Source organism: Pithys albifrons, chromosome 3 (assembly GCF_047495875.1).
Source record: "Pithys albifrons albifrons isolate INPA30051 chromosome 3, PitAlb_v1, whole genome shotgun sequence".
Taxonomy (NCBI): Eukaryota; Metazoa; Chordata; class Aves; order Passeriformes; family Thamnophilidae; genus Pithys; species Pithys albifrons.
The window spans coordinates 81,514,863-81,527,782 of record NC_092460.1 but is presented as its reverse complement, the minus strand read 5'-3'; the positions used below and the strand labels follow the sequence as shown (position 1 = coordinate 81,527,782).

Below are 12,920 nucleotides of genomic sequence, written 5' to 3'. Positions count from 1 at the left end.
TAGTATCCAAAGTAGCGCTCTTCCAAACAATTTAACAGGGTCACGGACCCACCTGTAGCAGGCAATCTCTCCTTCCAAAAACTCTTTCCACGCATTTCAGGCCCAAAACATGGAGAGCAGGCAATCAGCAAATAAGAACCTCTGTCTAAAGGCAAGCACATTCCAAATCCTGCTGTCATATGATGTAATTAGAGAACTACAGTAATGCCAATCAAGATGCTAAATGAAAACCACCACACTGCTATGTTGCAGGCTAAACTCGACTTTCTTGCTTCACATGTGTCTATCAACTCAGCATTGCCACATCGTCTTACTTCCTTTTTTTTGCATAAAGGGGAACCTTGTAAATATGCTGGAGGAATGCCAGATGTATTTAGGAGAGACCCGTGGTTTCCCACGAGATCCTCAGCCCATCTATGGGGTTCCTATGTGTTGTGGTAATGGCAGCCATAGCATAAGCTTGAGCAGTACTCTGATGCTGGCCAGGATCCCTCAGCTGACTCAGTCTGCAGCATGTTGTAAAATGTGGGAGAGTCCATGTGGTGTGACAGTTGGAGCTTAAAAAAAGGCAACTATGGCTGTGCTGGGTAATTGGTGAGCAAGTGGGCAGGAGAGCCTGCCTGCCAGGAGGAGAAACAGTGCATGTAACATTCCTTACTCATTACTTCACCACGGAGCTGAGATCAATCTAGTGTGATCCAGGCTGGAAACGGGCCAGGAGCAGTTACTTGGATATGGCAGAGCAAAGAAAAATTATATGTCTGGGAAGAGCAGCCAGGAGCCCACACTGGGGCAGTGATAGTGGTGCCACCACTCTTCCAGCTGTAGGTTTTAGGAATCAGTTGAGTAGCACTGATGTGCCCCACTGGTGCCAGACACAGTGGGTACACAGACTTTGACTCCAAGTCAGACTTCAAGCTAATTTCATCCTTTTTTTGCATCAAACAAGCTATTTATTTGAAAGAATGATATGGAGGGAGAAGGGAAATAGAGACTGAAGTGTTTGGCACTGTCAAGCACGTGAGGTTGTTTCATGCATTTCTTAAAGGGCATGTTCAAGCCCTGGCATGCATGCCAGGTAGCTCACAGCACTCACTCTGCAAAGCTGATCCAGATACACACTGAAGGATGAGTGAACAAAAGCACACTCAGAATATGTGGGCTGAGTGAACAGAAGTGTACCAAATGCTTTTGGAGAGGTTGCAGTGTTAGGAGATGTAAAAGGTCTCCAACAAGCAAGTTGGGCATCACAGCTGTGACATCCACACTCACTTCCCATGCTGGAGACACGATGGTGAAGGGATGAGGTCAAGGGTTCTGGGTACTCCCAAGAATCAGAGGGGGAAAAGGCCTTTTCATGTCACTAGTGCAACCCAAACAGCAGGGAGTGGGGGTGCATGAAAGAGCAGGCAAGTCACCTCTCTGCCCCTGTTCCCCTACATATGACACATTTTGGGGAACTCAAAAGCCATTTATGGATGACTTGGCTGTTGAGACAAATATATCGTAGATGCCCGGTCAGCATCCCAAGAAGATTGTCTGCTGTTATTCCTGTCTGTGGGCAGATGAGGATGACATGGTTTGAGAGACCCACTTCTGAGGCCACCTCTGGGAAAAGTATTCCTAACAAATCAATTCAGCTAGGCTCTCTTAGCTGCCAGCTATCCAGGAGGATAACAAACTTCCTAATTAACTTATGAGAGCATATACTCAAAATTTCTTATCAACAAGACTTGAAGTAAAACCAAATCTCAAACAACATGAATAATAAATGAAAATGACTTGTCCTCCTACACTCAGCAGGGCCCAGGGCTTTGACTGAAACTCTGTTTCTTCCCAAGACTCTATCTCTCATTCTTCTGCACTGAATCCAGGATGTGTTACATGGCTTTGCTAGGCCAGCGGACAAAACCGCTCCAGAGGGCTTGCGCTGCTGTACAGAGGAAGATGTGGGACCATGTTGCAGAGTTTAGAAAGATGAGTGCCAAAGGACTGCATAAAAGAAATACTGCATTAAGCCTAGAGAAATACTAGCAATTATATAGCAATTAATGCTGCAGCAACTTTAGCACCCTGGTGCTGGAAACCTGAAACACATGCAGGTACACATGGATGGACAGACACACGGACACACTCTCCCAAAAGCCCATTTTAAGACATACATCTTGGTGACTTGAACCCTCCAGCGAGTCTGAAAGACCAACAAAATGAAGAAACATAAACAGGTAACACAGCTGTCAAGAATGCAGATCTGAATATCCTACAGAACCAGTTTTTCTACGTTTGACAGTAACATTTTGTATGTAGCTTTAAGTCTAAACAGAGCTTGAACTGAGTGGACTATTAGAGCAGAAAGAACCATAAGCAGAAGGTCAGTACAGTAAATTTGTGCTAAAAAACCCCAACTACTAACTATGTACAATAGGCTTTGTTTTTTTGTTGGTGTTTCTTTAGGGCACTTATTTGCTTATGTGACTACCATGTTCTGAACAAGAGTAAAACATGCATGAAAAAAAGATTACAAGTAAAAGAGAAATAAAATAGGAACTTGAGGAACAGGTAAAACCAGATCTGAACAATTTCACTTCATTACAAAGGAATTCAACCCATGGCTGAAGGATAAACACAGGTCGCAAAGAAAAAAAAAAACCCAAACCTGTTTTACTTAAGAAATTAACTTGTTGACTTTTTGCTCAGTCATAAGGGTACTTGACATTTTCTCAGTCTGAATAAGTTTGTTCAGGGTATTTGGAAAACTGGCAGATTCACATCTTTTCCTCTTTGCTCACATGGAACTATTATTATCACAGACATTCAGAAAGACTCAAAAGTCCTTGTATTCTTTTAAAATTTTCCTAATACAGTGTGAGTGACAGGGGAGCAGAGGCAAGAAGGTTGGGGGAAGGGTTTGCTCTGTAATACTACATAAGGCCATGTAGAACTATTAAAAAACCCACCAAATTAAACTATCATGACAGAAGTACCAATTCCATCCTGCTATACCACGGATCAGAATTTCAAAATTCTGCTCTGAATTGTAAAATAAGCAAAATGCAGTCTGCCATTCAGACATCACATGTGTAACAGACAGGAACAAATCTGGTCAACTTAAATGCATCTTGAGGAGCATTGACAGCATTTCCTGCAGAAAAAACATGGTACATGCTTGGCTCCTTTGGCTTTAGGCTTCTTGCACTGCCTTGGCTGCGCTTTGTTCTGCTCCTGCGTCTGTCTCATTCCTTGGGGTGAACCTGCTCACACTGGTGGAAGTGCTCAGTGGCATGAATAATGCCGGCACAAACGCATCACTCGAGCCTGCCACACCGAGCCCTGACAAGTCTGGATGCTGTTTTCAAGTCAAATTCACCCTTAAAGATCTTCAAAATTACTTCAGAACAGTATTACGTAGTTGGATGAAGTCACAATTATACCCTTCGGACAATTACACCACATTTCTAAGTTTCACCTGGAAGACCTTAACCCAAGCCTTTTTCAAACAGGAAACCATGAAGTTTCCTAGATTGAATTTTCATCCCCATAATGAATCAAAACAAGCAAGTTTCTGACCAACCAAAATTTGAACTTTTATCGCCTGAGCTAAAAATGATGGCAGATTTACTCTTTCTTCAGCGACCATAGCAAACTCTTTCGAAAACAACTCCCTGCAAGAATTCTTCGATAAAAAAATGTCACTTCCATTTTGTGTTCTGTATAAGTGATAAACAATATTATTCAAGCTCTTAACAGCTCAAGTGGGAGGATTTTCAAAAGAAGCCGGTTTTGTGGTTATTGCTTGCCACAGTATTTTTAGGGAAGTGGAAGCCCAAAATGAAAACAATGAACTTCCAAATGAAGCTGTATCAGAAAGAAGACAGGAAAACTGCCAGAAAAGACCAATCAATCAGAAATATCTTCCAGAACAGAAGTATCTACAAAACCACTGCAGTCAAATTATTGAACTCCAAATTATGCATCTCTACTCAAACACCAGTGCCAGCCACTTTAGGCAAGAAATTTTAAAAAATGCATTTTAAAACACCTTCTCTCTGTTTTTCTCACCCTTTTCTCTCCTCCTCTCTAACCAAGTGAACAAACCATGAAATTATCTAGCTCCAAATCAACCCATCCATGCAATTACCTTGCATTCTCCTGCAAAGTTTTATTGCTTAGCAGAAGTAAAATTAAAACCTTTACTTAAAAGTTTGAAAGTTACCAAAAGCCTATTTCACAGACTGAGACAAAGTAGTATTGTTCAAATATACAGAGATTTCATCACTGATCAAATTCTCTCAGTATGTTTGAAATGGAATACATCAAATCCACAAAGTTATTCTGTGGGCAGGAATGTTTTAACCTAACCAACAGTGAGGAACTACTTCTGAAATAAGGCTGTTTCTACCTATTGTGCACAATATAAGCAAAACTCTTGCAGATTATGTTAGAACATCAGCAAATACAATTTACAGATGAGGAAAGAAACCCAAGAAAACTTGTCAGGGTGAGACCTAGTGACCTGAAAAATACGTGACATACAGCATTCTTTAGTCCTTTCCTTTTTTAAAAGAAATAAACATAGCCCTAAATCACATATGATTAGACATATAAATGAGAAGACAGTGTGTTGGTAGCATGAGTGACTTTCCTCAGCCATCTGGAGTCACCCAGTGAGGAGGGCAAGACTAACTCCTCTGTCCCAGAGGGACTTTGCAGGTTGTAGGCACAGCCAGGCACAAACACAAGTCGCAGCTCTACAGAGCTAAGGTCACAAGTTGATTCAAGAGATGGAATGAGGAAACTGAGGGTGCAGCCAGAGGTTTTGCAATTTCATGGTTGGCTGAGATTTCCCATAGGATTACAGCCTCTCCTTGCACTGAGGAGACATGGATCCCCCAGTCACGTATTGCATAGCTGTTCTGATTAGAGGGTAGCTCTTTACTCCATGATCTTTATTCTCCATGGTGCTCTGGCACAAAATCTGTTTGTGGATTTGAAGAAACAGAATATTCTGCTCCCATTAGAGAGAAGAAAAAAAACCCAACAAACCTCAAAAAAGCCATCAACCAGAATATACTCAATGTCATTTTAAGATGCAAGACATCTAAGATCTAAAACATAAGAGGCTCATTTATCAGGAGACATACTTGATTCACTCTACCTTTTTAAAAACACAAAAACAACTCTTTTGTCCTCAAGCAAAACCAATCTCCTATGAGATGCAGACACTGTGCTACACAGCCTTTTGCTCTTAAAAACTGCCTGGGAAAGTATTTTTCAGTAGCTACAAAACTACAGATCAGTTTGTGTTCTGGAGTTGGTGAATGATTAATGTAGTTTGAAATCTAATCATGAACCCATTGCCTCTTAAGCTGACAAGTAGAGCACACACTTTCAGCTAAAGAACTGCAATGTAGCACCTTTTTTCTGAGAAAGTCTTATTTTTCAAACAGAAAAGCTAATGCATACAAAGAAAAGTAGACCAGGAGCAAAGTGAAACCTTTTACGATGAATGACTGCAATGTTTCATGCATCTCAAAGTCATGAAAACTTACTGCTTATTCAAAAAGAGATTGTTCAGTTGACCAAAATGAGACGTAGTTTGTTTTAAATACCATGGTATATTTTGCTTTTCAATCTGCAAGTGAAATGTATCCCATGTTCTCTGCTACTATGTAATTATGATTGGATTAGATGTTTTCTTCTACCGGAGGTTCCCATCCGCAACATTTTTTGAGAAACTGGTCGGAGAAGTGGTTATAGGAGCATAGAGGAGTGGAGACTGAATATTGGAGATTTGTTGTAGTTTGGGATTATTATGTAAATTCCCTCCCCTGCCACTTAACTGCCCAGGCCAGCAGATAACAAAAGAAGTAGTTAACTGTTGATCACTTGGGTGGGGGCAGGTTTGTCTTTTTTTTTTTGTTTTTTCTTGGATATTCTTTTCCAGTCTTGGCTCGACGGAACACAGGAGTGGGGGCTCCAAGGAGGCAGGCTGCCCTGCTGGTTACTGCTGGGGCTTTCCTGGCTGTCTCGCTGCCACTGTGCCCGGACTGCTTTCTGGCCACGTGGCTGCTGCTGCCTGCCCCTGACTGGTTCTGGCCACGTTGTTGCTGCTGCCTGCCCTGGAATTGCTTCTGGTTGCTTGTGCTTTTCTGCTTCTTGGACGGGGAACACAGGGGGAAGAGACGGAGTCCATCTGAAAGCTCACTGCTCATCTGTCTCGCTGGAAAGGGACTGAAACTCACTCTGCAGCCAGCCGGGCTGTGACATTGACACTTAAGTATAACTTTTCCTCCCGGAGGAAAACCTGCTGGGTTTTGTTGTTGTTTGTTTTTTTTTCTTTCTCTTGTGGTGTTGGGGAAGTGGGTTGCACTAGTCTGTTTACATATATATATATATATATATATATATATATATATATATATATATATATAAAAGTTATCCTTCTTGTATTAAAATTCCTTTTCTTTCATTTGATAAAGAGTGGTGTGATTATCGTGGAGGAGGCCCCTCCCCCACTTGTGGGTAAACATTTTGGTTTTTTCCCCTCAAACCAAGACAAGATTGTTGCTAAAGGACAGCAAAATTACCAACAAGGTATTTGCCTACTGACTTTACACTTGAGAGATGGTAAAAATTGCTCTTGAAGCTGCAGTTCTTGTGCGCAGCAGGCAGAGGGGTGAAAGCCACAGCAGCATGGGACAAGCATACCAAGCAAGATGAGGAGAATGCAGCTGGTCATGCACTTCTCCAGTTGCAGATGTAGAAATGAGAAGGAATTCCTGTTAACTACAAAATAAGGAGACAAACAGACAGAGGAGTGTGAAGACCACCTTTGCTCCAGGTGCTCCAGTGGAGACTGAGGTTTAAATGCCATCCAATAAGTGAAAGCAGCATTTAAAACCACAAACTCGAGATTATGGTATGGTATATGGTTACCACATATCCATGTATCAGGTCTGCTACAGAGATGACTTGTGATCTGAACTAAAATTTTGTGCAGGTAGTATGTGTTCTATACTCATGTGAACTGCTCTCCTTTCCCTTCTGTCCCACTAGGTCGTTCATCCCAGAAGCCAAGGAGTCCTGACTTCAGCCCTACCCAAGACTGGCCAGGGTCCTGGACACTCGACTGCATCTGATCACTTAATGATCTATAGCATCATTTAAATGGTAGCATGTTCAGCACAATTCAGGAGAGCATGTAAAAGGAGTTCAGTATGGTTTTGCTGGTAAGGCATTTTTACAGCCTTTGGTGTTAAGAATTAAAGGTGCTTAAAGGTGTATTGACTTGGAATACACCCACTTGAACATTATTGATTAATAATGCTATGTTGACTGAGAAAGTATGGTCATACTCCAGCAAAAACAATGGCCAAGTGAAATGTGAGATCGATTAATGTGATGCTAAGCTCGTCTTGGGTGACTCAAGGGCACTGAGTGGCCATGTGTTTAACCCAATGTTTGAAAAGACAAAGACAAGCAGGGGTGGTGCTGCTGTTTCAACCTAGTACCTCCACGTTCTCAGTCTTGAATCAACCTGCATCTACAGGAGTTGTCATTTTTACTGCTATAGGAGCATTTTGACATCACCTCTCTGAAGGGAATGAGGACTGTGTGGCTGGTTTATGACAACATGTTATGAGGCAGGATATGTGATTTAAAAGAAAAGAGTATAAACATACAAAACAGGCAGAAGGGGAGTGAAGATGATGAAGAACTAGAGGTACTTGAATAGTGCAACGACAACAAGGATTTGAGCACCAACTATAAAAACCCCACATCAGTACATATGGGAATGAAAAATCACATGGAAAGATACTTTAAGTCAGAAAGGACAAACTTGATTAATTTAATGAATGCCTATACTTCCCACCCCCTTTCCTTCTGAGTCACACCTGCTGTGCTGTATCTACTTTAGATGCCAACAGAATAAAATTATTGATTTAGAGTATTTGTAACTAATTAGTTTATTTCCAGCTCCCACAAAATAAGAGGGATCTAGCTAAGAAATTCAGGAGAAGGGAACAGATTAGGAGACACGTGTCTTGGCATTCTACAAAATTTGCTCCTGCCTTTTGGCAGTCTCCCTTCCAACATCCTGCCTCTCTCCCCATATACTTTACTGGAAATGGTCCTTCTAAAAAGCTAGTTGGCATCTACAAATCTAGCTATTAGATATTACTCAAAATAAGTGAGGCTCATTTCTCTTGCAGGCAAAAGCTTTCTAATTTTTCCCTTGCATACTGTACGCCAGCAGAAAGGCAGCAGACAAAATGCTTGTACTTGTTTCCCACCTCTCAAGTCTCATGGACAGACTGTTCCACAAGTGATATGCACAGAGTTTGTGAACATAAGTTTTTGGTTGCACTGTAAATTGGCAAGGGTCGCTCTAACCTGAATAAAGCAATTCATAGCTCTTCACCCTGCGAGATAGGGAGAATTACAGGCATAAAATTATTTAAGTGGAATGTTTACTCTTGCCTAGCTTATATCCCTGGATAGCTAGATACTTTCCTCATCATCCATAAAATTAAAAATTCATACCTTGGTGAAGAAAGCATACTTTGATAAAGGCTGTTCATCTAGGAAAAATATTCTAACATATAATGCTGCCATATTTTGACACTACATCCTCATAAAAACCATCTAAATATTTTGGGACTCTGACCTAGTACAACAGACTCTTCTAATTCTTCAGAGGTGAATCTGGAATTCAATAAGGTTTTTGCTGCTTACTTTAATGAAAGCCCATAAATAATGAAGGTGGACTCATCTGTGTATGCTCTAGAGGGACTGTCATCTATCAAGCCAATAATATCTGGTCAAGCAACTTTCAGACGTTAAATTAAATTCTCTTTGGAGAGAATTCATCAGCTTTTGAATCTCCTTTCCTGTAAGAAACACAGCACCTCCCCCAGTGATCAGCAAAAGAGCTGACAGAAAAATATTCTCTCAACCATTCAATATTGTTAGAAGAGCAACAGAGAGGGGAGTCATGGTTTTGCATGTGCAAAAACTAGCTGGAAATCCCCTGGTAGCACCAAGATGCAAAGCAGCTGCGAAAAACAGAGGAGATTGATACTGAGAGCTTACAGTTAGCGAGTTTTAGGGACAAAGCTTCTTGTTCCCCAAAGGCATTAATGAGACACTCAAATAGAATAAGTAATGCATTGAGATGTTGCATAAAATCATAATATTTTTGAAAAGCAAAAAGGTGCCCTCTCTCAAGGGATACTCAGATAAAGATACTGTGCATTTCATTTAACAAACATGCAATATGCAGGTACTGTTCAAATACACAGCTGGCTATCCTTAAATTAGTTTACTAACCTTGGACAAAACATTATTTTTTTTATCTTCACTTTCCCAAATCTCTACTTTTCCAAATGTCCTAAAACCAAACCAAATCAAAATCCCTAAGAAATACCTTCCTCCCCTCCACATGCTTTCTCAGTCGTTCAAGTTGTCTAGTAAAGAAGCAATTTATGGCTTTCTTTTTCAGTTACCCACTTCAGAGTCAGGATTTTAATTTCAGGGTAATCTTCCTTTAAATGAAAATGAATATGTACACAGAGCTGCACATACTAGAAAATACTGATAGGTATTTTGGTGTATTTCTTTAAAAACAGTAGAAAATAATTTACACACACCATTTTATATTAGTGTTTATAAAGTCAAATGACAGCACTTATGTTTTAATAAAATGCAATAAAAAGAACATTGTTTTCCAATGACTAGTCTAAATTAGCTACACTGCTGAATGCTCCATGCATAAATATTTTATTCCAAAACACTTACATCGCCTGTGGTTTACAGCTCAAGAAAGCTGCACATTTATAGTTGACCTGTGATGATCAAACCACAGTACATTAATTCTGAAATATATTTAGTACTATTTCTACTTTCAGAAATACTCATTATAACACTTTCTAAAACAAAACAAAAAAAAAGTTCTATCTTAATCACCTACTTATGCTCACGAGGCTGGCTTTGTAGTCCACTATTAAACATGTCCCTTTCAACTACTGTTAGAAATAATTTGTTCTTACTTTTCACATCAGCAGTTGCAGTATGTTTCTATCAATCCTTCAGTGACAAACTACAGTTTAGGATTAGGCCACCTGAAAGCAGGTTTAGGCCACTGAATTGCCGCACACTGTTTTAGAGGATTCTATTTTCCAGCAAAGCCCAAATAATTACTAAAAAGTGCTAAATTTCACAGTACACATTCTATTTGAGTTGGACATGAATTCAGATTACTGTTCTAAATCCAAATCCATTTGGAACAATCATTCTACTTTCTGGTTTTCACCAATATCTTGCAAATTGTCAGCCCCAGGAAAAATGGGATCACAATCAAGTACTTCTCATTTTCAAAACCCCTCCTCCTTTCTCTACTGAAGGAACTGAAAGTTTTCAGAAAAGGTGGTAATGATCTCCAAGGTCACCAAAACAAAAGTAAATAGAGTAACATTAATTCAGGGTGTTTTCTTTCCAGGAAGGTGGCTCTGTATTAGTATTCGGGACTCAGTCTTATGAATGCTTACAGAAGTCCTAGCTCTCCTCCCTCTCTTACAGTGTGACAGCTTCACTATTGAAATGCCAAGAGATGTCCACCTTTCCTATGTGGAAATATATATTCAGAGGTGCTGTTTCTGTTCTGAGTATTTTTGAGTACTCCTTTTGATTGCAAGCATTTGGACTCACTAAGTAATTTTAGGAATTTTATAGAAGATATGAAACTATATAAACACTCACACATATTTAAGGATGGTTCATAATGGTTTTATATGCAAAATTTTTTCATATCCAAAAATGTGTTTCAAAGTGTGATGTTTAATCTGTAATGTGGAGGGGCAGAGAGGTAGGAGGAAGCTCACTTTGTGGCATAAAATTCAACCTCAGAATGCAGTTAAAACATATGGAAGCTGATGATCTCTCAAAACACTTGCCTCTATTCCAAGGCTGCCTTCCAAAGCATCATTTCGTTAGTAGGTTATTCTGGAAAAAAATCACTATAAGCCTTAAAAGAAAGCTTCAGGGTTTTTTGACATAAGCTTCCTCAGCTAATGAGCTAACATTCCCTTTCAATTAATTCTCTAATTTGCCCAGGCAGTTAGCAGATATATACCTTTTTATATTACCTGAGACACCTTTCAAATTATTCCTGTGTATTTATACTATTTAATCCTTTTTGAGACAGTGACCTAAAGTAGTTTTTAAGCAATTCTTGCCCTTTCTTCTAGTTTAAATATAACTAGCTGCAAAAAAAAAAAAAAATCCACCCAAACACACCCAGCCTCCCACTTCAATAGATGCAGTTCTGAAGCCAGCAAGGGCCATGACGCATTATTATCATCACTAGGCTGATCACTTCATATAAAAACCAATGTAAGGTTGTGTTTACATCCATTACAGACATAGTTAATGAAAGGCAAAAAGAAAGAGACTGAGGCACAAGGACAGCAAATAGGGCATGAGGACAGCAAACCTCTTAACCCCTGGTGTGGCAGATAGGCTAGGGTCAGATAAAGGAAAATTAAAAAGAGAGAAGAGGTTGGAGGGAGCAGGGCTGGGATGCAGAAAGGAGCCAGGTTAACAAAATCCTGCAGAAGGTTACAAGGAAGAGTCAAGCAGCCCAGGGAAGGAGAAAGTCCCATCCCAGCTGGAGGTAGTCCCTGACACTTGACAGTGTCCATGCAGGCTGTTCCTCTGCCCCCGTCACAGCTGGGCTCTGCTCCCCATCTCCCCCTCCATGTCTCCTGACAGCTGGGAGCAGCCGTGGGCAGTCAGGACTGTCCCTCGTCTGATTCTTGGTCCATGAGGTGGCTCACACAAAGAGCCGGCCAGATCTGGTTGCCCCTGCCCATGCAGCACTCCCTGGAGTGCCCCTTTCTGACCACCCAGCTGCCTCATCTCTGCATATATTATTTTTTTCACGCCTATACAGTTGACCAAAGATGTATTAATTTGGTGTTGAAGTAGGTTTAATTTCCCTTACAAGGGCTGTCCTGCTCATAGCCTGAGGGTCCTCTCCGCTACATTGCTGTGGAGAGATTGTTGATTCTACGTTGCCATTATATTATACCTAACAAGTTTATAACAAACCTGGCATCCCTGAAGGTCTAGGTGATTTATGTGCATTAACAGCCTTGAAAATACATTTTAAAAACAGGCGGGATACCACAGATGCCTAAAAGTCCTCCTGCCTCTCAGCTGTGCTCCAGTTTTGGAGCTATGGAGTAAATGCTCAGTCCCCACGAGAAGTTTAACCCACACACACCCTCTGACAGACAGAACTGTATTCAAAATCAGCACCCCAGAAGCAGAACCAGCAGGTTATGCCAGTTGTATTTATCATCCACAACTGTGCTGCCACAGCCTAAACTAATCATGCAGAAAGGCACTTACTCTGTAGCTTCAAAAGTCAGCCCAGGCTCCAAATTTTAAAAAAAGCATTTTGTTCTTCGTAACTTCCCTCTCCATCTGAGGCATCCCAAATGCACTGTAAAATCATCATCACATTTAGCCCAGATCCCTTTGTACTTAATAAATGCCACGCACATAGAGACAAGTCACTGGTCTGTGCCCTAACTTTTTAATCTGCTCTGGGTGCTCAGAAGGAAGCAGCAGGTTTAAGGAAGTAGAAAACCAGAGCACACCACTCTGAACAGGGACATATTGCACAACCTTATCAACTCACATTCTAGGGATGACTGTATAATATGCTGCAATTTAGGTTTTACTACTGGTGGACTAATGCGCCTCAACCTGTAAACAGTCTCTCATTTGTACAGTGCAGTTACTTCATTATGTCAATTAACAATCCTGACCTGTCAAGAACCTCAAGGTGCTCATAAGCACACAAATCTCATGGTTTTGGCACAGTTTTGGGATGCCATTGTTAAACTACAGATTGC

General features: G+C 40.7%; 1 protein-coding gene across 6 annotated transcripts in view; it reads right to left on the bottom strand.

The window, feature by feature from the left end:
• The window catches only part of PLXNB2 (plexin B2), a 251,032-nt gene that overhangs the window by 144,615 nt on the left and 93,497 nt on the right, over window positions 1-12,920 (bottom strand). Inside the window, exon 1 of one of the 6 annotated variants that reach the window (XM_071552529.1) lies at window positions 53-138. The exons of the other annotated variants lie outside the window; for them this stretch is intronic. The gene's annotated coding sequence lies outside the window, so the exon portion shown is untranslated. Of the gene's footprint in view, window positions 1-52; window positions 139-12,920 lie in introns of those variants that run through there. 6 annotated transcript variants of the gene reach the window in all.